Source organism: Podarcis liolepis (assembly GCF_965112155.1).
Source record: "Podarcis liolepis genome assembly, chromosome: 4".
In the NCBI taxonomy this organism is placed as follows: Eukaryota; Metazoa; Chordata; class Lepidosauria; order Squamata; family Lacertidae; genus Podarcis; species Podarcis liolepis.
The window spans coordinates 7,402,421-7,415,142 of NC_139558.1; the positions used below are offsets into that span (position 1 = coordinate 7,402,421).

Genomic DNA, 12,722 nt, shown 5'->3' on the forward strand with positions numbered 1-12,722 from the left:
GGAGAACCTTCCCTGGTTAACTGCTATTCATGTATGCCACTTTCGATATAAAGCCGCCACTTTCTGCAATAAGTTGATGAGCCAGAATCTGATAGAGAAAACATTGCACATATACCTTCCCTTTTAATAGTTATTTTCAATACCAGTGGCAGACTCCGGGAACTGGAATCTGCCATATTTCTTTACCCAAAACATCTGGATACAGTGGTGCCCCGCAAGACGAATGCCTCGCAAGACGGAAAACCCGCTAGACGAAAGGGTTTTCCGTTTTTGAGCTGCTTTGCAAGACAAAAACGTCTTGCGAGTGTTCCAATTTTTTTCCGCTTTCCCCCCTTTTTCTAAGCCGCTAAGCCGCTAATAGCCTTTTAGCCGCTAATCCGCTAAGCCTTTAATAGCCACTAAACCGCTAATAGCGCTAATCTGCTAAGCCGCTAATAGGGTTGCTTCGCAAGACGAAAAAACCGCTAAACGAAGAGACTCAAGGAACGGATTAATTTCGTCTTGCGAGGCACCACTGTATTTTGTGGTGGGGATTCACTATACTGAAATGTTCACCATTTGAGGAATAAATAAGAGTAATGGTTTTGTTATAAAGTGCTCATCATAATTAATTTACCTTTAATGATTTCTAGAGATTACTCTCTTGATTGTTCTGCTCCTGTCCTTGGCAGAGGTGAGTCTGCTCCCTCCCCTCCTAGGGGAAAGGGTCTCAATGTCGTATCTTTCTCTGGGAGGTGGCTGGGAGCCATAGGGGGGCATCTGTCTAATCAGAGAGGTCAGACTAGCTGCTCCATCCTCCTTTCTCCCTCTGTGCCCATTTTCAGCACCCTCCCTCTATAGTCTGGGCTTTGGCCATTTCAGTGGCGTAGCGTGGGGGGTGCAGGGGGGGCCGGGCGCACCGGGCGCAACATCTGGGGGTTAGGGTTAGGGGATGCAAATCCACGGGTTAGGGGGCGCAAATCCACGGGTTAGGGGGTGCAAATCCACGGGTTAGGGGGCGCAAATCCACGGGTTAGGGGGCGCGAATTACTTGCCTTGCCCCGGGTGCTGACAACCCACGCTACGCCACTGGGCCATTTGCTTTTTATGAGACTGAGTAGTAATTTTGGGGGAACCCAAGATGGACATGTAGAGAATTCCTCCACACTGTAGAAAATTCAATGTTGACTTAGTATTATTTGGCTGTTTCACACTCACTGTGGGCAGGTAAGGAAAGGTAAGGCCTTAATTCACTGCCTCCCTGAGGTATTGTCTGACAGATTTAATGTCCGGATGCCTAATCACTCAGCCGCCAAGACACAGAATCACGTTGCAGATAGCTCTCTTATTTTTACAATGAAAAGATCTTACTCTGTTTTCACCTGTTTTCATTTGTGTGTTAGTCGAACGTGATAACCACTACACTACGGAAAATGCTCTGGGGCCAAGTGCGCTCCTGGCACTGGCTCAGGCCCCCTTTAAAGATTAGGAGAGGAGTGGAGCCTATTCCCCTCCGATCCACTCTCCTCAACCTGCCCCCCCCCCGGCTGCCGCAGATTGGCCCATTCAAATTTGGGTTTGGCGGGAACCCAGGGTGCTCCACAGTGACTGTGGGTGGGCGGTGCCCAGCTCAAGGGTATGGCACAGCAAGGCTCCACAAGGGCAGCGGGGCCCCACGCCAGGCCACAAACTCCACTCCCCACTGGTCACACTGAGTGGACATTAAATAAATATAACTTTTTAACTCCAGTGGAACCTTGGGTTATGTTACCCTCGGGTAACATAAATTTCGGGTTGCGAAAGCGGCAAACCACGAAGTGTTTCGCCGCATGTGCAGAAGCGGCCTACCGCCATGTGTGCGTGCACAGAAGCGGTCTCTCCGGTTGCGAAAACTTCAAGATATGGCCGGACCTCTGGAACGGATCCCATTCACAACCAAAGGTACCACTGTACTTAATAAGGTGTTCTGAGTCTCCTTTCTGGATGTGGGGGCAATAAGACTACATACAATGGTCAAAATGACTCAATTGCTAGAAACTTCTGCATAATTAGGGCTCTGTAGATTCATTTCATTCAAGAAGCAGAGCTAATTCAATACATCAATTCTGTGTCTCAGACTAAATATTACAACCTACAGTTCTTTCTTTTTCCATTTGAAAGGGAATTCGCAAATAGCTTTTTGAGTGTGTTCAGAAATAAATCTTTGTTGAACTGTATAACTCAGTCTAAATATTTTCAGGAGTGTGTGTTATGCTGAACCAATCCATGAAAGGGCTTATGAGTAGGTTGGTGAGAGAGAGAATGCACACAAACAATCCAAGAAGCTAATAGCCTCAACCTATTCCAGATGGGTAGCTATGCCACCCCCCTACAGAAACTGACAGAAACATAATGCACACACCTTCCATTTGAATTATGTGATTTTACATGAACGCAGTATATATTTGCCTACAGCAAGAATGTGAGTGGGGATGAATGAATGGCTCACCCCACGTAATTCCCCCCCCCCCCCCAGTTGGGGATGATGTTGAAAATCCATTTGGTGGAATGAAGCCACACAGTTCTAGTTTTGGCAACCACATAGGGTAGCATCACAGAGAAGTGGCTCGCAAATGTCTGTGGGTTGGTATGAAGGGTCTCTGCTGAACAAAATCAAGAGTCTCCCAGAATCTGAAAGAGAGGCATTTTGAAAGGTTTCTCGAATGCTGCCAAGCATGTAGTAGAAGCGATAAGTTGCTTTTAAATGAAAAAAATGGCTTGCCTTTATGTGTGCGTATAACGATCAGCAGGTTCAGAATAGTCTAGAATTACAGGACCACAAACCTATTATGGCTTAAGCTTTTTTCAGAAGCTAACAAGTTGTGAAGTATGCTATACTTTGAAGTATAATATCTTGACTGACTGGATGCAGAGGACTAGTGGGGGACACCAGCCAGGGAACCCCCTGGAGAACCCCCAGGGGAAGGAAGCTCAGGGCCAGGGGATTGGTGGTGGGGTGATGATGAGTGGTCAGAGGGACAAGAAGGAGCAGACTGGGAGGAGGCATCAGAAGTAGAAGAGGGGATGAGGCTTCGTGAACAGGGAGAAGCTGCGGCAGAGCACAGTTCAGATTCCGAGGCAGAAGCAGGGGCTGAAAGGCCAGGAGACAGAGAAGCAGGTTGCTGAAGAAGCCAGGGAATCTCCCTACTCCTGCTGCAACCAGCTCCCCTCGCCCTGGTCTCCTTGAACATGCAGAGAAATGAAATGGGCAGAGCAAAGGGTGGCTGTGCACAGACACAGCGTGAGAAACACCATGGAGAGGAGGATCTCCTAGTGGGCACCAGGAAAGCGGGACCTTTAGTCCTCGCAAGACCTAAGAAAGAGTTGCTGAGACCACTAGCCCGGAGCTGTGGTTTGTTTCCTTGAATAAAGAGTTAACTTCAGTGGCCTCGGGTGTTTTGTTGCTGATCTACACCTGACTCCAACCCTGGCATATAATCCTTTTTAGAGTATAATACAGTCATGCTTCCTTCCTAAATCCATTTAAAATTAAACTGCACAAAGTTTAATTTCTGCCCCCCAACCTACTAGGCTGCAGCAGGCTTTGCTACTTCATTTAATGAGAGAGTGGCACTGAAAATGTCAATGGTTTTCTTAGTTTTTCTTTCGTGAATTTTAGTTTTGAGAAAAAAAATAATTGAAATGTGTGCTGAAGCCCAAATAGATTTTCCCGAGCACATGCCCGGCTCCTTAAACATTTCTACTGATCTGCTTTCTGAGGTTGCCAAGAGTATACAGTGGTACCTCTGATTACGGATTTAATTCATTTCGGGGTGCCGTACGCACCCCAAAAAATCTGCAACTAAAGGCGCCACTTCTGCGCAGGGCACGATAGAGCACTTCTATGCACAGAGCGCTTCTGCACATGGCACACACAGCGTTTCTTTGCATGCACGAGCAGCGAAACCCGGAAGTATACGCTTCTGTGTTTGCCGTGGCCATAACCCGAAGATTCCGTAACCTGGAGGTTACGCAACATGAGGTACCACTGTATTGTCAAGTGGCTATCTTGTGATTCCTGATGGTTTAATACAATGGCCATTGATGTTTGACTGGTTAACATTTCCTAAATAGGTGTTAGTGGCTGGATGATTTTTCTTTAATGACCAATCAACCTGTAGGTTTGGGTTTAGTAAGAGTTTTTTTCCTTCCTGTAAGTGCATGGCAGAAAAGAGACTGAATTTGGGCAAAGGCTCTAGTTAGGAGTAAAATACAAGGGTTTTATAGTACTTACAGTTAATCACTTAAAATAGTTTTTTTTAAATTATCGAAACATTGTAAAAAAAAAAAAAAACTTTACTTCAACGCAATATGGTTTTGCCACATCCCCCTACAATCAGTGTCATTTTAAACTGATCCCACTCAAATTGATAATTGTCTTTTCAACCACAGATCTGAGCTGCAAACATTCCAGTCTTTTTTTTTTTTTATTTCAGAAGAGTTCATGCTCAGCAGCTCTGCCAATAGGTGTTAGAAGCATCCCTGATGCAAGTGCAATCCAATATAGATTTAATTTATAGGAACATATATCATCTCAAGAGTCTCTCTCTTCAACTTGCCCAAGCTAGCACTGCTATTTTTAAATGGTAATAATCAGATCAACATTTGTATCCTGTGTTCACTCTGGACTCCTCACTTGTTAAGGTAAATGACAAAAGCACAAATGCAATAGAAGTTTATTTTTAAAATCAAAAAAATCTATATCTAATTTGATTACATGTCATCCAGAAAACACATCTTACTAACCACTCATGCCCTTTTGCATGTGATGTGCTTTCCACAAATCTGAGGCCAGCAAAAAGATTTAAACAACCCCAAATGACATTCAAATTTCTCATACTTAAAAAAATGGGGAAATCTTAACAGCATAAGCAGCTTTAGCCTTTAAAAGCAGGAGGCTTAAAACTTGAAATCAGTTTGAATTCTCTGAGCCAGTCTTTGTCTCTTAGAAAAAAATATGAACAGAGGCACAAACTAGATAACAGCCTTTTATGGGGTACAGAAATTAAAGTAACAGAATTACCTTTCAAAGAGATCCCCAGGGCTTTAATGTAAAAATAGCTATTATTTTATTAGACAAGGCTCTAATCCACAAGCTGCTCAGTAGTACTCCAGACTTCCAAAAGATAATCAATGCCTTCACTGCAAGACTAGATAGGATGGGGAAACAATGCAACCGAAAGCTGCTGGGGAGCCATCTTGTGGTGAGTGTATTTAATCCTTCAGAAAGGTTGTTAAATGGGCTTCAAAAGAATCCTTCTGTCCACAAGAAACCCAACGCATTAAGCTCAGGAGAAGAAGAAAAAAAAACGGGCAAAAACTTTATTGGAAAAAACATTTCTAAAAGTTTTGCATTATAAAAATGTGATCCCAATATTGCAGAGTTTGGTCTGAATGATGGACAACTGTGAACCCAGCCTACTTGTTGGGATAATGTCCAGCCTGCTGGGTCAGTCATGTGAGATGTAAAACTGCAGTCAAGCACAACATGCCTACAGTGGACATGTTAGGGGATGTTTTATACCACTCAGGAGAAGACTTCCTGTTTCCTCCTGAGCTGGGACAGACTTCCACTACATGTGACTTGAAGAGGGTGTGTGGTCTGTTGTACTAGCATGGAGGAGCACACGGCCTCCATGTTCTGATCAGTGTGTGTTTTCCATTTTGTATGTTCCTGTGTGTTAGGAGAAGTGACTGCTAATTCCCTTATGGGACTTTTCATATAAATACAGTGGTACCTCTAGTTACGAACTTAATTCATTCCGGAGGTCCGTTTTTAACCTGAAACTATTCTTAACTAGAGATGTGCTTTCGCTAATGGGGCTGCGCCGCCAGCACACAATTTCCATTCTCATCCTGGGGCAAAGTTCTCAACTTGAGGTAACTCTTCCAGGTTAGCGGAGTTTGTAACCTGAAGCGTTTGTAACCTGAGGCGTTTGTAACTCGAGGTACCATTGTATATAGTTATGTAACCTAAACCTGCCTTCAGGGATCTATCTGGGAACCTGAATGAATCTGTGAGTAAACTACTTTTATATTAACTTTAATCAGATTCTCATGTCTATTCTTTTTAAGCGGGATTAGAAGGGATCTTACCAGGAATCTTGAGTAGTGAGGCTCAGATGATCCAGCAACAAGCCAGCAACAAGCTAACCGCTATGTAATAAAAAGGGGGATGTTTGGAACTCTGCTAGGATATGGAACTTGCTAGCGCAAGTTACGAAGGATATCATTAAATAGCATATCCTCTCCTGCCTCCCTAATCATCTCCACAAGTCACAGTACTACCACCCAAAGGCCTTTTCCCAAGCCTCCCAGGGCCAGCCCACCCATGAGGCAAGGTGAGGCGACTGCTTCGGGCAGCAGGATCCACAGGGGCGGCATAGCCCGCCTCCAAGGAATGCCTCATTCACTGCTGCTGCCACTGTGACAACAACAGCTGTGGTGCACTCCTTGGAGGTTTCCGCACGCCCATGTTCAGCCCACGTCTTCAGCGCCTGCATGGGCTGGGTGACAAGAGCACCTTCTCCGAACTTCCGATCACAGGAACGCAGGAACACCAACGCACCATTTCCGAGGAGCAGGTCCTGGTGCTGTGGACTCACATCTGCTCACGTGAGCACCCAAACGCAGCAGAGTAAACGGAAGCAAAGCTGTGGGGGTTTTGTAGCATACCTAATTTATTTCTGCCAATTAATCAAATAAAAGAACGTAACAAATATGTACGAGAGGAGCAGCTCTCATACAGCCATCCTGTCTCTAGGCAGATCAAAGAAAAAGTACAACAGTACTAGAGATGGAAGTCTTGAAGAGTAGCTTCCGCCCTCTCCTTTCTCACAGCATGAAAGTAAAACAAAGTGATCAGGTGATCCTTGCAATGGGAGGGATGAAAATTGTGATAGGAGGCTGGATCTGCTGTCTTATTGGCAGTCTTTTTCACTCCCCCCCCCCAAGCCGTGCCACCTTTACAGTAGCCCATTTTGTGACCACACTCTTCAACAGCTTTTACCTTACCAGGTATTCTGCATGTTGTAATATACTGTATATCAGTTATACTTCAGATGATAAACTCAGATTCGATACAACAACCAATAACTACTCAATGCATATTTTAGGAGGACTAAGTAGGTTTAAGCCATCAAAACATAAAGTTGAAACAGCAGATTGAAATAGGAGAACTGTAGGATGTGAAAAACACGCCACCCCAAACTTCTGCTGCTCCCAAAGCTAGCTGTACAATAAAGATCTCAGTGCAATATTAAAGACTGCTTTGACATATGTTGCCAGTCAGCTATTTCTCACCTTCTGCTTTCTCCCCATTTCGATAACTGAAAATTTGGAAAACTAAAGAGCTTTGACTCTCATGCAAATTTCAAGCACCCCCAAACTTGTTAGGCATCCTGTTAACTTTCTTTAACAACAACAACAACTATTCTTTACTTGAAAATAAAATATGCTACATAGTGCAAAAACATACATTAGATGTAGGCTTCTTATTAGTACTCCAAAAGAGCACCTGTATAAAGAATCATAGAATCATAGAGTTGGAAGAGACCACAAGGGCCATCGAGTCCAACCCCCTGCCAAGCAGGAAACACCATCAGAGCACTCCTGACATATGGTTGTCAAGCCTCTGCTTAAAGACCTCCAAAGAAGGAGACTCCACCACACTCCTTGGCAGCAAATTCCACTGTCAAACAGCTCTTACTGTCAGGAAGTTCTTCCTAATGTTTAGGTGGAATCTTCTTTCTTGTAGTTTGGATCCATTGCTCCGTCTCCGCTTCTCTGGAGCAGCAGAAAACAACCTTTCTCCCTCCTCTATGTGACATCCTTTTATATATTTGAACATGGCTATCATATCACCCCTTAACCTCCTCTTCTCCAGGCTAAACATGCCCAGCTCCCTTAGCCGTTCCTCATAAGGCATAAGAGATTGGAAGCCCACTTGTTCACTCATAAGTGCCACTGAATGTATTTCCTGGGAAGTGTGCTTGCATCGTGAATACATTACCTAGGCAGGTGGCATATACCAGCAGCTGAGAAACCTCTTCCCTATGGTTCAGCTTTATATTGTGGCAATATCATAAGCAGAGACAGTAAAATTGGCTTCCCATACTACCAGTGTCAGTTTCCTAGTGAAGTTACAATGCATGTGGTAAAGCTACATGATCTATATGCAACCCATGCATGGTCCTTGTATATACATCACCACTGTGATGTGAAAGGCTTACTAAGTGGACAACATTTGGGGTGACTACTACAATACCTATGTAGTATATTAAATGCTCCTAAGGTTCTTCTCAAGTTCTACAATGGGAAATACAGTGGTACCTCGGGTTAAGAACTTAATTCGTTCTGGAGGTCCATTCTTAACCTGAAACTGTTCTTAACCTGAAGCACCACTTTAGCTAATGGGGCCTCCCGCTGCTGCTGTACCGCCACACGGTTTCTGTTGTCATCCTGATGTTCTTAACCCGAGGTACTATTTCTGGGTTAGCGGAGTCTGTAACCTGAAGCATCTGTAACCTGAAGCATATGTAACCCAAGGTACCACTGTGCATTTATGGTGTGAAGGAACAATTGTTTCAGAGGGATCAGGTTGCTGCTCTTTTTTACTTTTCCCTCTTAGACTGTGCTGCTGAATATAAGTATGACATGTCAAGAATCATGCTTTCAAACATAATAAAATATTTCTGAACTGATGTAGGAACATTGCTTCTACATAACCCTCATTTATTGCAACTGAATTATATGACGAAACATTTGATGGATTGCCCTTAAATGACACAATCCTCTAAACCTGTGTACACTGATGTTGTTCTTAGGCAGAGCAGTTATATCCTGGTTGGCATAGAAACAAAGGGGAGCATATCTCTGAAAATGGGGCAATTATTCATGCCTTTCCTCAGTAATGCACTACTCTACACAAATATATCTGAGGACTTTGTGGTATTTGCAGATGTACTTTACGTACACTCTATCTGACATTAAAACTTTATTAAAATGAGATTATTTAATACGTCATCGTGTGCAGTCAGCAAATTCATTATACCTCTAAGGCCAGAAATCTGTGCTACCAATGAATGACAGTGGAAAATTAAAAAGAATTACTTGATAGGCGTGGACTAGTGTTGAAGTCATCTTAGCTAGGTTCAAAAGCTACCATCTGTGTTGTGTTTGCCTATCTCCCTACAGGCAGTGATCCAAAAACTGTGAACTTGCAGATTTCCAATGGCTGGCTAGCTCTTTCATGAGAACAATCAATAATTTTATCTCACTTTTAACTTACATGTGTGTAATTGTCAAGCTACTGAACTGCTAGCCAGTGCTGCCTTTCCATTGAGAATTTGTGTTTTTATTTATTTATTTATTATATATTTTAACACTACCCTTTAATTATGTTCCCAGGCTGACTTACAAATAACAAGCTTAAAAAAAATAAATCTCAATAATAAAAGCAGCATGGAACTGAAACCAAAACTAAAAGTGGAGGTTCTGTGTTTGTTTGTTTGTTTGTTTGTTTTCTAAATAGTCCACCCTGAAAATGTCCTAGAAAAAGCCAGATTCCCCAATGGGGGAAGGCGGTTTGAGCATATTACACCGATCCTGGCCCGATTGCACTGGCTGCCAATCAGCTTTTGGGACCAATTCAAAGTGCTGTTTTTGACCTGTAAAGCCTTAAACATCTCAGGACCACAATACCTAAAGGACTGCCTCTTCCCATATGAACCAACCCAGACTCTGTGATCATCACCTGGGCCCTTCTTTGTGTGCTTCCTCCAAGAGAGGTCCTGAGGGTGGCAACACGAGAACGGGGCCTTTTCTGCAGTGGCTCCCCATTTGTGGAATGCTGTTCCCAGGGAGGTTCCGCTGGTGCCTTCATTATATATCTTTAGGTGCCAGCCAAAACCCTTTCTCTATAACCAGGCCTTTGGCTGATTAACATTATATGGCCTTTTAAAGATGTTTGTGGGAGAGGGGTCATTTTGTTTTATTTTTGATCTACTATATATTTGTGCTCTCATTTCACATGTCTACAAAACTGCCCTGTGGTCTTCAGATGAAGGGCGGTATACGAATTTAATTAATAAATACATCCAACCTTCAACCTATTGATTTGTGACTACTGCTGCCCAGTCACAAATACCCCCTCTTTAGGGAAGGTGATGGACAGACTTGTGGTACAACAATTGTAAGTACAGTGGTACCTGGGTTACATACTTAATTCGTTCCAGAGGTCCATTCTTAACCTGAAACCGTTCTTAACCGGAGGTACCACTTTAGGTAATGGGGCCTCCCGCTGCTGCTGGCGTGCAATTTCTGTTCTTATCCTGGGACAAAGTTCTTAACCTGAGGTACTACTTCTGGGTTAGTGGAGTTTGTAACCTGAGGTGTTTGTACCCCGTGGTACCACTGTACCCTTGAAAGAAGCAGATTGATTTGACCCATTTTAATCTGAGTTTAGGGACTGAGTCAGCCTTGGTCACCTGATGGATGACCTTCATCTGAGAAGTACAGGGGCCGTGTGACCCTGCTATTCTTCATCTCTCAGTGGCTCTTGATACCATTGATCACGGTATCTTTCTCAGCCATCTTAGTGGGATGCATATTGCAGGCATTGTTTTACAGTGGTTCTAACCCCATCTCTAGGATCAGTTTAAGACAATAGCATTAGATGATTGTCTTTTGTCCCCAATGGCAGTTGTGCTTTGGCGTGCCACATCTTGTCCTCAATGCTGTTCAAGATCTATATGGAGTCATTGGTTCCTTTCATTAAGAGATCTGGAGTGAGGGGTCATCAGTAGGCTGGTGATTCACAGTTACAGCCTCTCTGTAACATCTGAATCAGAAGAGGGCATGGAAGCCATGGACAGTTGTTTAGACTCGGTGGCAGGCTGGATGAGGGCCAATAAACTGACTCTCAATCTAGGCAAGGAGGTGTTGTGGGTGGGTGATTAGTCAATTAGTCAATTCCCTTCTTTGATCTGGGTCATATGAGTGGGTTCATAGTCAGGAGGTCCTCCTGGATCCATCATGGTCACAGGTGACCTTTTTGGCGCAGGAGACCTTTGTAGCTAGTAGGGCCTTCTACCTGCTTTGGCTGTATACACAGCCTCTCATGCCTTGTCCCTCACCATTGGAGACAGGATCTCCCCTCATCTTGTCTGCCTAAGCCAAGTGATCTAGCCACCCTATATAATACTGTTCATCCTTCTTTTGCCTACTAAGAGTTCTATCTCCAATCCCTCTCCAGCTGTTGGTTAAGGTCCCCAGGCACAGTTAAACCAATTTTCCCCTGCTCAGACAGAAAGCTTGCCCCATCAAACACATTAAAATACAAATAAAAGACTACATTACACATTAGCCATTAAAACACAGGATTTCTTCACACCCACCAAAGTGACCGGGGCGAGGACAGTGTTGTGCTCTGTGTTTTGTTCTTCCCATGATAGAAACCCACCCTATCACACAGCAACTTTCAGGATATAATTGTTTGTGTGCCCATAACTATGTTGTTTTCAATGAAAATTAGGGAAACAACTCATCCTGGGGTAAAAAATGGTCCTATGGATTGTCCCGCTCAACACAAGTTATGCCTCTGTTTAAAAATACTTAAATAATAATAAAATCATTTCTAGTTTGACTGACATATCTGTTGTGTGTTGCTGTCAAAGGCTTTGATCCCCCAGAGTCATTAATAGCTAGATTTAGTTGGTGAAGCCTAGACGTCTTCCCTTAGGACCTGGTTTCTGATTAATTTCTCTTATTGGCTATGCTATGCTGATGATTATAAAGCCCCTTGTGTGAGAATTGTTCCCACTGCAAGTCTGTGGCATTGATGATTATATTTTGGAATGGTTGTCAAATTTCACTTACAGAAAGCCCGAGAGAGAGAGAGAGAGAGAGAGGGAGAGAGAGAGAACAGATGTGATTAGAAAGTCAGGTGTATAAGCCAACATGAAGGAAAATGTGCAGGCTCACCCACCTTGTTATGTGGATTGGGGCCTCCTCTTCTGTGCCAGTGCTTGATGTACAGAATGATATGAACGCATTTAAAGATGTGCATCCTCATCCAGTCTACATGTACAGAGCCGGATCCAGTCATCCCTGTGCAAATAATGATCAAGATTAATAGAAGAGCCTAGTTGGGTTGGAGGAATGAGCCATCTAACAGTTTACAATTGTGCCCCACACATAAAACAATCTGAACTGATACATGGAAGAATGGTTAATACTGTTTTGCATAAAAAATGGAGGTGGGGATCAATTTTTTGGTAATATCAGTTTTTAATGTTGAGTAAAAACTACACCGGACTGAGAATGGGAGATTAAGGAGATGGATCACTACCAAAAAATAAATAAAAATGAAACTCTCAGTTCCCATATTTCCCTTGAGAAGTCAGTTCCTACATTATATAAAATGAAACAAACATGACAAAAGGATATAAAGTTTTTTGGTGATGCTGTTTTTTTAAAAAAAGAGGAATTCAGCATTACTTTTAATCGGTAATCTGTCTAAAACCTTTGCTCGTTATAGTTGCTTTCTATGAATGTCATAATTAACACCTTTTCAAGCAATATTCTCCTTAATGTGATCTGATAACCAAAATTAGATTTTTTAAAAAATAATAAAAAGTTCTTTCATGCTATGTGAGATAGCAGGTAGATGAAAACACCAGAAAGGGGAAAGGAGAAGAGAGCCC

The 12,722-nt window shown here is 43.1% G+C and overlaps 1 long non-coding RNA gene across 1 annotated transcript in view; it reads left to right on the forward strand.

Annotated features, from left to right (window-relative positions):
• Positions 1 to 641: 641 nt before the first annotated feature.
• LOC310706124 overlaps positions 642 to 12,722 on the forward strand; it is a 42,109-nt gene continuing 30,028 nt past the window's right edge. Inside the window, exon 1 of the long non-coding RNA XR_014525703.1 lies at positions 642 to 673. This is a non-coding gene — a long non-coding RNA (uncharacterized lncRNA). The remainder of the gene's footprint in view (positions 674 to 12,722) is intronic.